The sequence below is a fragment of the Leopardus geoffroyi genome, chromosome A1 (genome assembly GCF_018350155.1).
Source record: "Leopardus geoffroyi isolate Oge1 chromosome A1, O.geoffroyi_Oge1_pat1.0, whole genome shotgun sequence".
Classification (NCBI taxonomy): Eukaryota; Metazoa; Chordata; class Mammalia; order Carnivora; family Felidae; genus Leopardus; species Leopardus geoffroyi.
Genome location: NC_059326.1, coordinates 215563862 through 215575956, shown reverse-complemented (window position 1 = coordinate 215575956; position 12095 = coordinate 215563862). Strand labels below are relative to the sequence as shown.

The following is a 12095-nucleotide window of genomic DNA, read 5'->3' as shown; positions in this document are numbered from 1 at the left end:
ACTCTTGATTTCAGCTCAGGTCATGATCTCACAGTTTCATGAGTTCAAGCCCCACTTCTGGCTCTGTGCAGCTCCTATAGAACCTGCTTGGGATTCTCTCTCTCTGCCCCTCCCCTGCTTATGTTCTGTCTCTCTCATATTAAACTTAAAAAGGAAAAAAAGATTCTCTTTCTCTTCCCTGCATGTGTACTCTCTCTCTAAAATATTTTTTTAAAAATGCTCTGTAAAAATATCAAATCAGAACTTTTACAGTTGTATTGTCTATCTTCAAGTCATATACATTTTATGCTAGTAGTCTAGGAGCCAGAGTGCTTCCCCTTACCAGAAAAAAAAAATTAATAAATAAAAAATAGGAGTATAAGTGTATGTGTGTGTGAAATAAATGATCAAATATCATTTACTTCCAAAATAGGAAGTTAAATACAAGAAATTATATAGTTGTGGCTTTGTCAATTTATTGATAATTATATCAAAATTTGTTATTTATTTTGATGTTATATAGTCAGGCGTACGTAGATTACTATTTTATTTGATTGCCCTGATAAACTGCTCTGTTAGTAGGTCACAATCTACTTCATCACTAATATCTGACTTCAGGTTTGAGGGTTGTTGTTGTTGTTGTTGTTTATAATATTTTTCTTCTTTTTAAATTACCTGACAAGTACAACGTTAAAATTTTTTTTAATGTTTATTTATTTTTGACACAGAGAGAGAGAAAGACAGAGCATGAGTGGGATAAGGGCAGAGAGAGAGAGGGAGACCCAGAATTTGAAGCAGGCTCCAGAATCCAAGCTGTCAGTGCAGAGCCCGACGCAGGGCCCGAACTCACGGACTGCGAGATCATGACCTGAGCTGAAGACGGATCCTCAACCGACTGAGCCACCCAGGTGCCCCTGCCAGGTACTACTTTAACTGTTTGAGGTAATTTTAGAATTAGAGTCAGGCTGAGGTAATTCTAGAATTAGAGGCAGGATGGCATTGCCTATCAGAGACAGTGATCACAAAAGAGACATTATACCTCAGGGGCTTTAGTAATGTTCTCTCTCTTCATCTGAATAGTGTTTGAGATATTCGAATTCATTGAAATTTCACTGAGTGAAATTTCATTTATTCAGTGAACATTCATTGAGCTGAACACTGACAATTTTTGTACTGCCACTAATTTTACTAACGTAAAAAATATGTGTTAATCATTTTCTGATGTTTTTAAATGGATGTTATTTTGGGGCGCCTGGGTGGCGCAGTCCGTTAAGCGTCCGACTTCAGCCAGGTCACGATCTCGCGGTCCGTGAGTTCGAGCCCCGCGTCAGGCTCTGGGCTGATGGCTCAGAGCCTGGAGCCTGTTTCCGATAATGTATCTCCCTCTCTCTCTGCCCCTCCCCTGTTCATGCTCTGTCTCTCTCTGTCCCAAAAATAAATAAACGTTGAAAAAAAATTTTTTAAATGGATGTTATTTCTTTTTACTCTCCATGTTACCAAATAGGTATATCCAATTGCTCTTTAGCACTGAGTTTTGGGTAACTGGGGACAAAAGCACCTATGGGTGATGAAGGATGCTAGTCCAGGAGATAGTGAGGCCCAGAGCCTTACAATCTTATATTATGGTTGGATACCTTACAGCTGATCCAATAGGGACAAATGGTCAATATCCTTAAAATTAGCCTTAATGTCATCCGAGATGAAGCAAATAAAAGATTTCGAAGGGTCATTTGATTCATCTGGTTGGCTACTTTGGTTCTACTGTTAGATTCTAGAGTTATCGCTCCCTTTTGGGAGAAAGGAATTCTGGCATATTTCTCCAAGAAATCTCTACCTGATAAACAAACAGGAGTGGAGGAACTAAGACTTGTAGTGCTCTGAGTCAAGAGCTGTTTAGCTATTCATTCCCAGTGTGGAGAATTGCTTTTCGGAGCCAGAGAAGAGGGAGTAGTGGAAACAGCCCCTGTAGGTCTTTGAAGCCAGTAACTAAGCTAAGGCTCGTTTAGAGGACTGAAGATTCCTACAGCACTAAGTTTGCAACAATCTATGACCCAGTGTCCTGGCTTTTGCAATGGTGGCAGAGAACGGGTTGGGTGGAGAGTGTTTTGCTTAAGGGCCTCCATTTGTTGGAGTTAAGAATTGGAGGATTTTAGCAGTCTTTTTAGTTCAATCATCTATGGTATGGGGGAACTTATTTGGTAACTAAAGAGGAGCAGACATAGATTTTTTATTCTACCCTGATCCTCTTAAATAGTAGAGAAAGATCCCAGTTCAGTCTATTAATTACTATAGAGTTAAAGGCCACATGAGTGGATTCAACATCCAGAGGAAGGCCAGAATTTTCCTAAAAAACAATTTGGAAGCATGCACAGGTTTCCTGAGTTTCCAAGTACAAGCCTGAAATTTATTCCAGTCGACAAGTTTTGGAAAAACCCTAAAGATTGCCAGGTGACATTACTTAGCGGCTGCCAGATCATATAACAAGGTCCAATCATATAACATGGCAGGGAGTTGGTCTCTTACCTGAAGTTCTAGAGATTTTCAGGATCCCAATTAGTTGTTTTCATTCAGTGTCTGGCCTGGCCTTCGCCAGTGAGCATGTGAGCTAATTGGTACACATTGGAGAAAACTAAATTTGAAAGACTATATTAAATACCTCAGCAAATTTGTGGGGATCCTCAGTTACTTTGGGAAGAATGGTTCACAATTAAGCCTCAGTCCAAGGGACATAAAAGATTAGGGCCTTAGTATAAGAATCCTCAGTGGGTCTGATTTTAAAGGTGCAGTTTCTAAGTTCATTGACAGGGTTACATGAAGAGGTGAAGGGTATTCAGAGGTGCCACAGGGGAAGAGAATGAAGCATGGGAGGAGGGAGCAAAGAGGACTTTGATGCCTTTTTACTTTTTTTTTTTGCCTTGGTCAATTTAGAAAGGGTATTTTGTAAAAAAGAAATTTTAGAGTTCTGAATATACTTGGAAACCTCACAAATACCAATTGAAGTAAGTGTGCCATTCAGTTTTATTGTAGAGGTATGGTCTTCTAATATAGTTCTGAGAAGAGTAAGTTTGGGAAGGAAGTTCCCCTAATGGCCACTGAAATTATGAAAGTAACTTGGTTAAGTTAATACAATTAGTTAAGAATTCACATGAGGAGAGACCACAGTTTTTAAACACAAACTGGCTGGGGTCCCCAAAAACGATACTCCTGAGAGAGTCTGGCAGATTGAAATCCCAGTATTACAAATCAGAGTTTCATTAAAAGCAAAAACAATGGAATACTCACCAGTAAAGACAAAAACTTTTAAACAGATCCCAAAGAGAGTCAGAGTTCCAACAAAAGGAGGGAGCTCAGATCTGAGAGACTTCCCAAACCTAAAGGAAAGACAACTTGCAAAAGCAGAGAGCACAAAGGGCTCAGGTGGGTACTTCACAGTTTACTGGGTTTAGTTCCTTAAGGGTTCATCATTTCTGGATCCTTCTCTGATCACCACATAATGTTGACCTTGAGAAAATAAGAGCCAGCTATTTTGCAAAAAAACAAAACAAAACAAAACAAAAACAAAAAAAAAACATTACTTGAGAATAACAAAGAATTGCAATTCAGAACAAGCAAACTATGCCTAACCATCAGCAAGTCTGGAGAAGAGCTGAGAGGGGCTTGCTTTTATAGGGGAAAAGCTGAAACTGTGAGGTTCTGTTACAGTTTCTCAATTGCTGGAGTGTGGTAGTTTCTCATTGGCTGGGCTGTTGCTGGACTAGGAGAAATTCTTCCTTCCTTCTGCTGGGGTTTATAAAGTAAGCTTCTTCCTGTTGGGGAAGGCGAGGTGCCTTCTTACCATGAGGGGTAGAGAATGAAAGCTCCCTCTCCAGGGCTTTCCAACTCCATTTTTAATGAACTTTCCCTTCTTTTCAGTTTGAAGACACAGATGGATTGAATTCAAGGCCCTGGAGAATTGCTATTATCTGTCCTGTTTTTCTGCCTCAAGGAACCACCACAGTTGTAACATCACAGTGCCTTGGTCTAGCCCCCATTAAAACCCTCCTCTTCAGAGTTTAGCAACACATATTTAGAAAACAATTGAATTTATTGATAATATGTGGCTTCTTTCATGAGTTTTATTGCTCCCTGAATTGCCTTTCCCAGAGCATGAGCTTAGTTGTTGAGGCATTTCTAAGTTGCTACCTGTAAGAAGACAAGGACTATTGTTCAATCCAAGCATGGCTAGTCCCCCCAGAGGTTAGAAAGAAAGGGAGATTTATTCCTCAATGATAATTTCCAGAGCACTTCCTTGTCAAGAAATTGTCAGGAGAATTTTTGATCATCTTATTAGCTTAAACAACACATAAAATTTTATAGAGCTCATTGTCTTGCAAATTTTGCCCAGAATAATACCCGAGCAGCAGACACTAGATGCAACTTACTATGTAACAGGCATGGTGAAAGCAGTTTTTGTGTATAATTTAATCATCACATGACATCTATGATTTAGTATTAGCCTCGTTTAACAAAAGAAGACTGGGGCACAAAGATATTAGGTCATTTCCCAAAGAATCAATAATGTCCTGTCTTTTGTATTTCATGTTGGTATTACAGAGATCAGGTCTGCCCGCCCATGGTCCCATCTAACTAGCAGGTTTTCTTCTGAGGCGGCATGCCCTCCTGGTTTTATTCAAGAGTGCCAATAATGAGATAAAAAACTGAGTTTCAGCCAAATTCAGAGCAGCCTAAGGTACAACATCAAAAAAAGTAATTTAAGCACTCAAAGACTGCAACAATCGATAAAACAAATGAGAGGTGATTGCACATGAAAAATGGCCATTCACATTTCGTCAGTTCTTGTTCACACTTCATAATGAACAACTTCAGTCGCCTCCAGAAAGCTGTGTTTCCAGGTATATCTGGAAAATCTCATAAACGTCTCACAAAGGTTCAAACATAATTTTATTCCATCATGCTGTAAACACTAATTATATAGAGGCCAAATGTATGAGAGGCAATTCCCCCAGACACTGGGATTTTCAAAATAAAGAAATAGCTCAGGATGTTGCAGACAAAATAATAATAATAATAATAATAATAATAATAGCAGCAATAATACAATAGTAATAGCAAAGAGGAGGAGGAGGAAGGAGAAATTCTCTCTGTGTAGGCACTTTGCTAAGTCTTTTGTATTCTTCAGTGTCTCACTGTATATTATAATAACATTAATGGAAAAGAATTCATACCCACTTTTAATGAATCCAGAAGCAAAGATTTGGGGAGATTTAGTGACCTACTCAACATCTCACATGTTGCCAATTGCAGACTTGCTTTTGAACTGATGCTTATTTAATATCAGAATCCACTAGAGAAGTTAAAAACATTTTGTGCCATACATACTCAAGAGGTTCTCAAAGCAGAGCTCTTTACATACTAATATTTTACAGCATTAATGAGAATATTTTTTTCTTGTATGCGAACTACTACCACTCTGATAATTAGTATTCATCTGCAGCTACTTTTTAAAACTTTATTGTAGGTTCTAGAAAACTACTGCAGACATCTTACTTACAGCAGAGACAGCTGATGGCTCCCCAGCATGGATGTCTCTTTCATTATCAAAATATTAGCACTCTTGATTTAAGTTGGGCTATTGCTGGCCGAATTTGATCCTCTAGAAGGCAGATAACAAGATGAATTTTCCACTCAAAACATGTATTGAAGGAAATGCCTGTAAAGGATAAAGGAGAGAAGCAACATGAGGCAGGGATGGTCTTGAGACAGAGATTTAGGTTTGACATCTGTGAACTGAGAGAAGGAAGGAAGTAGGATCGAGTGAGAAAGTTTCAGACCGCAGTGCAGTTCTAAGAAATATTTACCTAGGGTTACAGAGAGCTCCAGAAGAAAGACGGTTAGAAATGTTCTCATATGTTGGGAAGGAATGGCCTGGTTCCAGTATACCCTCATACTAAGTCATTAGCTGGATACGGCTGCGAGGGAGTATAGCCTCAGTTTGAACACCGGTGGTTCCCAAATGTGTGGCAAGTGGAGGCCATCAGCTAAGTACCCTTTTCCCTTGAAGGGAAATTCGAGTGGTGTACTGTCTAGGCTGGTACAACTAGCCAGTCGTCTGTGAATGCGAAGTATGTCCATATAACTAAGATAGAATTCAATGAGATATAAGCTAAAGTATGCAATGCTTATTCCTACCTTTACATTCTTCCTCCACCCTCAGCTTGCACCATGTTCACAGTAGCATGTCATCTCAAATGATTCAACGGACCGAGGACAAAGGAGATAGGAGAAACCATGGTCCCTGGATAATGGAGGAATGCCAAAACACCAACCATGATAAGAAAAAAGAAATGCCTATACCCATTCAATAAATATTGTCATAGAGTTCTACAGCACACAGCTGAATTTCTATCTTAACTAATACAGTCACATTTAGAGATGAAATGGAAAATTTTTGCTGAGGCAGCGATGCCTCAGGTAGATTAAGAAAAAGGGGTATTTTAAAATAAATGGTTCTGTAAGAAAACACCGTAACAATAAAAGCAGGTTTTAACATTGGCGGAGACATTGCGTTTTGGAAAAAGAAGGGAAGTTAAATGCTTGGTCAAGATGAAACCAATAGAATTGCTGACATGATGAGAAAGAAGGAAAATTAATGAAGAGTTCAAGATTTTGAAATTGTTGATTGGGTGAATGATGATATCGTTAAACAAAAGAGAAAGCATGAAGATGGGTCAGGACTACTGGGAGGATGATGATGAATTTAGTTTTTGTTGAATTAGATTGAATTGCTGATGAAACATTTAAACTTGGTCGCCCTGTGTAAGGAGAAGATTGAGTCTGTTCAGCCAGTGAAACAGATTCTTTATGAGCATAGTATCTTTCCTCTAAAAATTTCCTAAACCATTAGAGAAAGTTATGCATGTGAAATAAAGTCATAATGCAGTATTTAGGGTTTCCATTTGCAATGGATGATGGTTTTTTGTTTTGTTTTGTTTTTGTTTTTCATTTACCGCATATGGAAAATATCTTTGAGTAGTGAAATGACACTTCTTTGTGGTTCTTTGTACATTTCCTAGTTTAACCATTATAACCCGAGTAATATAGTGATTTGTGCCACTCTTTCGTAGAGTGTCTATATCCAGAGATAACTAAATCTTTTATACCTTATCTTTGTCTATTCACCTCCTAAGAGTATAGAAAAATACACACCTTAGGCATAAATTCCATGTTCTCAAAGATTCCTAATTTTGATATAATGTGTATATATATATTCAAATTAACTTGCATAAAAATTATAAAAACTTGAAGTTACTTTGTATTTTAAGTTATAAAATAGCAGGCATATATATTTTTTACCTTCTGATTTTATATCCTAGATTTATGTAAAGGTAAACCTCGCAATGATTTTTATTTATATTCATGGATTTGAACATTTTGCTGGTGAAAAGCCAGAAATTGCACATCTATATTTATTATTTAACCTCCTTTCTTTTCTTTTTTTTTTTTTATCGTTGTTGTTGTTGTTGTTGTTGTTGTTGTTTAATCTTCATTGTTTTTACTGTGGTTGTGATTTTTCGCCCTGGGTGCAAATAAATAGATGCAGATCCAGTCAAGTCTTCGGGTGATTGATCTTTGGATTTCCTGACAACTCACAACATATCTAGTAATTATGTCATTCAGCCTTGGAGATTGCATTATCTCAAATTGTCTGGAATGATAACAATTTATCAAACTTGCTAGAAGAAGTTCATCTTCACCTTAATGTAATCCCTTTTTTCCCTGTTAAGTTGCTTTATCTAATAGAATCAGTCCAGAGGGCTATCATCTATTTTCTTTTCCTACCCCTTTCATTGTTATTCTCTTTGGTCATTAAGCAGCTGAAAGAAGAAGGTAGGCAATATTTTGTGCCTGTATTTTTCTCTTATCATTTGTCAGTGAAATAGATTCAGATTGTATAATTTGATACAAAAACACAAGACAAATTAACCAATAGGATTTCAGAGTGTCTCAACCAAAGTTGAGTTATATGGGTTCTACATAATTGAGTTTTCCAAGACACATTTAATTATGAAAACAGGGATATAAAAATCAAAGTGCTACACGTCAGAGAAGTCAGTCTCCAATCATATTATCCTGCTGACTCTTTAATAACAATACTAACATTGTATATTTCCTAGATCAAGGAAAGGGGGAAAAACGAAAATTACAAATTACTACCATGATTTGTCAATGTGAACTGATTTTTGCTTCTCAAGGATAAATAGTTTTATTACTTCTTTTGGTGCTAACATAAGTGACTGTGATGTTATGCACAAATAATTTCACATTGCATATCAGACATTAAGAGACGGAAAAGAAAGTCCTAGGGCTTGGAATCCCATGAATCTCTAGAAAGTTTACAAAATATCATGAACCTCTTTTGCCAGAACAAGGAATCATTGTCACATGGCAAATGACCTAGAGTTTGGTTCTATAATGCAGAGTGTGAATGGTTACTTTCATGTGTCAATGTGACTGGGCTAAAAGATGCCCAGATATTGGGTAAAACATCATTTTTTAGTGTGTTGCTGAGCGTGTTTTCAGAAGAGAATAGCATTTAAATCAGTAGACTAACTAATGGAGATCACCTTGACTAATGTGATAGATATCATCCAAACTGTTGAGGGCTTGCATAGAACAAAAATGCAGAAAAAGCAAAAATTTGCTCTTTTTGCTTGAGCTAGCGTATGTATCTTCTCTTGGTTCTTGGGCCTTTGTACTTAAACTGAAACTTGCAGCACTGGCTGTCCTGGTTCTTAGGACTCTGACGCCACTGGCTTTCTTCATTCTCCAGCTTGCAGACAGCAGATTGTGGGACTCGGCCTCCATAATCATGTGGGCCAATTCTTCTATGAAATCCCCTCTGTATTATATATATTATATATCATATATATTATAACTATATGTAACTATATAGCTATATAACTATACATTATGTTGTATTATATTATATTTATTATTATATTATTATTATTATTATTATTATTATTATTATTATATTACATTATATTATCTTCCCCATTGACTCTCTTTCTCTGAAGAACCCAAACAAATACACAGGGATTTTCAAGATATATTAAGGTAACTCGAGAGCTTTCTAACATTGAAAAGCTGTTAAAAGGAGTTGAAGGCAGCAAAGTATTTGAGAAGGGACATATAATGTTAGAGTGAAAATTGGAATGTGTCCTATCAGAAGAAACAACTAAACACCTGCAAGTCCTTTCTTGGGAAAGAGATTTGAGGGGAGGTGGAAACCTAGCACATATGACTGATCATTTATGTTTTAAACAGTGTATCCCTAAAGCTTTATTTAAAAATTACACAAATTTATTACTTTCCTTTTAAAAATATTTTTTTATACAAATTCATTTCTCACGTGTATATTTGCTTTTCTTGCTATGTTCTACCAAATAAAAGTGTAATTGCGGATAACGTATATGATCAACATTGCCTAAAAGGATCCATATGAAAATATAATTTTCTTATGTTTGATATTTGAAGACCTGGCTTAAAATAAATTGGCTATTTATACACACTCTAATTAGTGTACAATGATTAAACATGATTATATTTTAAATAGTCTCCTCATAGTACCATTTTTCTTCCATGACAGAGATTTTATTATATGGCTTTTTTTCCTGTATACTTTTCCTTAATGTCAGACTTTAGCATTGCTTCCAGTTTCTTTTCCTTACATTTCATTAACTGCTTTTTCTTTACTCTTCTATTCCCCATGAGATGTCAAACATTAACAACCAATGTGGTCCTACCGACTAAATTCAACACAAAGACAGAGAAAATTAAATATTAAAAAAAAAATAAAAACAGCTTTTGTCATCATATATCTCTGTCTACTTTCTAGGCCCAAGTTGCCTTCTGTGTTAAAAAAAAAAAATTGCAGGAAGGTGGATTTCCCCAATTGCTGTAGAGTTGAACAAGCACTGCCCTTAGATATAGAGACAGAGTGGGGTATCACACAGCACAAAGTGTTGTTAGAGTCCATATCACAAGAGTCAATAATTAAATTATAAAATGCAGCATAGTATAGTTCCCTATAACATCGGGAAGATAGAATTGATTGAATTGATATTAAACATGCCTCATTTTCTATTTGTCTCTCCGAAGAGGTGCCAACCCAGACCTCCTCAACAGTTCTGGGAAGCAATTAGGTGGAGAAAGGGTCTCCTTGGTGCAGTTCAGTGTCAGTAGGTTTTTTTCACCCTGGCAGTTGGACCTGGGAGCTTGCTGTTCCACAGCAGGTGGGAGTGTCAACGCTCAGTCAGCTTGTGACAGTGGATAGACCAGCCAAAGCAGCCCCTCTGAGATACATTTAAGGTGAGACAAGCTGTAGTTGTAAGAAGTGTAATTGTCATAGGTGAGGAAGATGAAAGCCAATTTACAGCATGAAATCAAAGTGAATTCAAATAGTGGACAGAGGCACTCATTTTGAAATGTATTTATACATTTCCAATTTTATTTGTTTCCAAACTTTACTTATAATCTCACTCTCTCTATTACACACACATTTTTATCTGTCACTTTTGTTCCAAGGTATACAGAATGCCACTTCATCAGCCATCAAAATAGACGTGGAAGACACAAAAAGTTATTGCCACACCCCTTTTGCAGATAAAAAAGAAAATTGAAGGGAAGTCTAAGTGATTTTCCCCCTAGATCATTTCATGAAGTCCCTGGCAAAATCAAGAAGGGTTTTAAGCTCCCTTGAGACCCATATCCACAAGTATGAGATGGGACTGTGGAATAACAACATAAACAGAATTCAAATAAGCTGTCAATGAAGTCCAGATTTCTCTTGTTTCTCTGCCAGGAACAAAGAAAAAAAAGCAAGTACTATTTATGAAAAATATACTCTTTTCAGTTTATACGAATAAATTTTGAAATAGCAAGAACTAGAAATAACTACATATTTAACTATACTTTCTGTTTAACTACTTTTTTCTCAAATGTAGTATTTTCCCTCACAAATTCATTTTAATTCTTATACATTCATTATACTGTGTTCATAATTCTATGATCTTAATAATATTTTTGAGATTATATAATACTTACAGGGGAATTTTACTATATTTGGAAATGTAGAAAGGCTCAAAATATGAACCTACATTCAAACAGAACAGACATTGTTAATTTTGAAGTGAATTGACTTTCTTTTATATCAAGCTGTGTATTTTCTTACAAAACTAAATTATTGGACTTTCAGATGAAAGATGGAAAGAATGGAAAGATGGAATGAGTGTTGTTCCCATCCTTATATGTACTGGGAAAATTGCAAATTACCTTTTATGGGGGGCCTTAAGAAAACTGACACCATAGGACGAGTAACCCTAAATCTGGGGAGAGACAGGAATTTGCTGGGAGAAACAAAATCCCAGCATTTGCTTTCTTGGGACAAATGCTGTGGAATGCCATATAAATCAGTAAAATGATTAAGCTAAAAATGTTTAGCAGATTGCTAAAGATCAAGCCTAAGATAGTATAAATGTGTGAAAACTCAGAGGTCTGCAAACATATGGGGTTTGCAACCTCTTGTGAGTTTTCCGAACATGATTACCACCAGGTGTCCACAGAGAAGAAAGGAGATACTTTATTTAGCCAGATAAAGCAAAGTTTAGTACATACTTGGATTCCTACAAAGAGATGGTGAGCTTCAGAAATGGACTCAGTGAAGATAAAATATAATCGTTGAATTTTAATTGCTCTAAAAGAAAACTGACTCTTGCAGCAAAAGTAATAACATTTGAATAAGTTACATGTTTGACTATAATGGCACAAAGGATGGGAGGGATTAATTGGGAATATAATGTTATAAGTCCCTTAAACAATAAGCAAAGACATACAATATTACTTAGGGGTGGATACGGATTATTTAAAAATGTATGCTCTAAATCCATGATAATCATTTAAAAATTTGGGGAAATAAATATGGATATACTCTCAGGGTTAAAGATAGTCTTTTGCGTGATGGTCAATTCTTTTTTTTTTTTTTTAATTTTTTTTAACGTTTATTTATTTTTGAGACAGAGAGAGACAGAGCATGAACGGGGCAGGGTCAGAGAGAG

General features: G+C 36.4%; 1 long non-coding RNA gene across 1 annotated transcript in view; it reads right to left on the bottom strand.

Annotated features, from left to right (window-relative positions):
- LOC123605857 overlaps nucleotides 1–6272 on the bottom strand; it is a 43314-nt gene extending 37042 nt beyond the window's left edge. The window contains exons 1-2 of the long non-coding RNA XR_006715968.1: nucleotides 6169–6272; nucleotides 5531–5689 (exon numbers count right to left, since the gene is read on the bottom strand). This is a non-coding gene — a long non-coding RNA (uncharacterized LOC123605857). The remainder of the gene's footprint in view (nucleotides 1–5530; nucleotides 5690–6168) is intronic.
- Between the last annotated feature and the right edge of the window lie 5823 nt (nucleotides 6273–12095).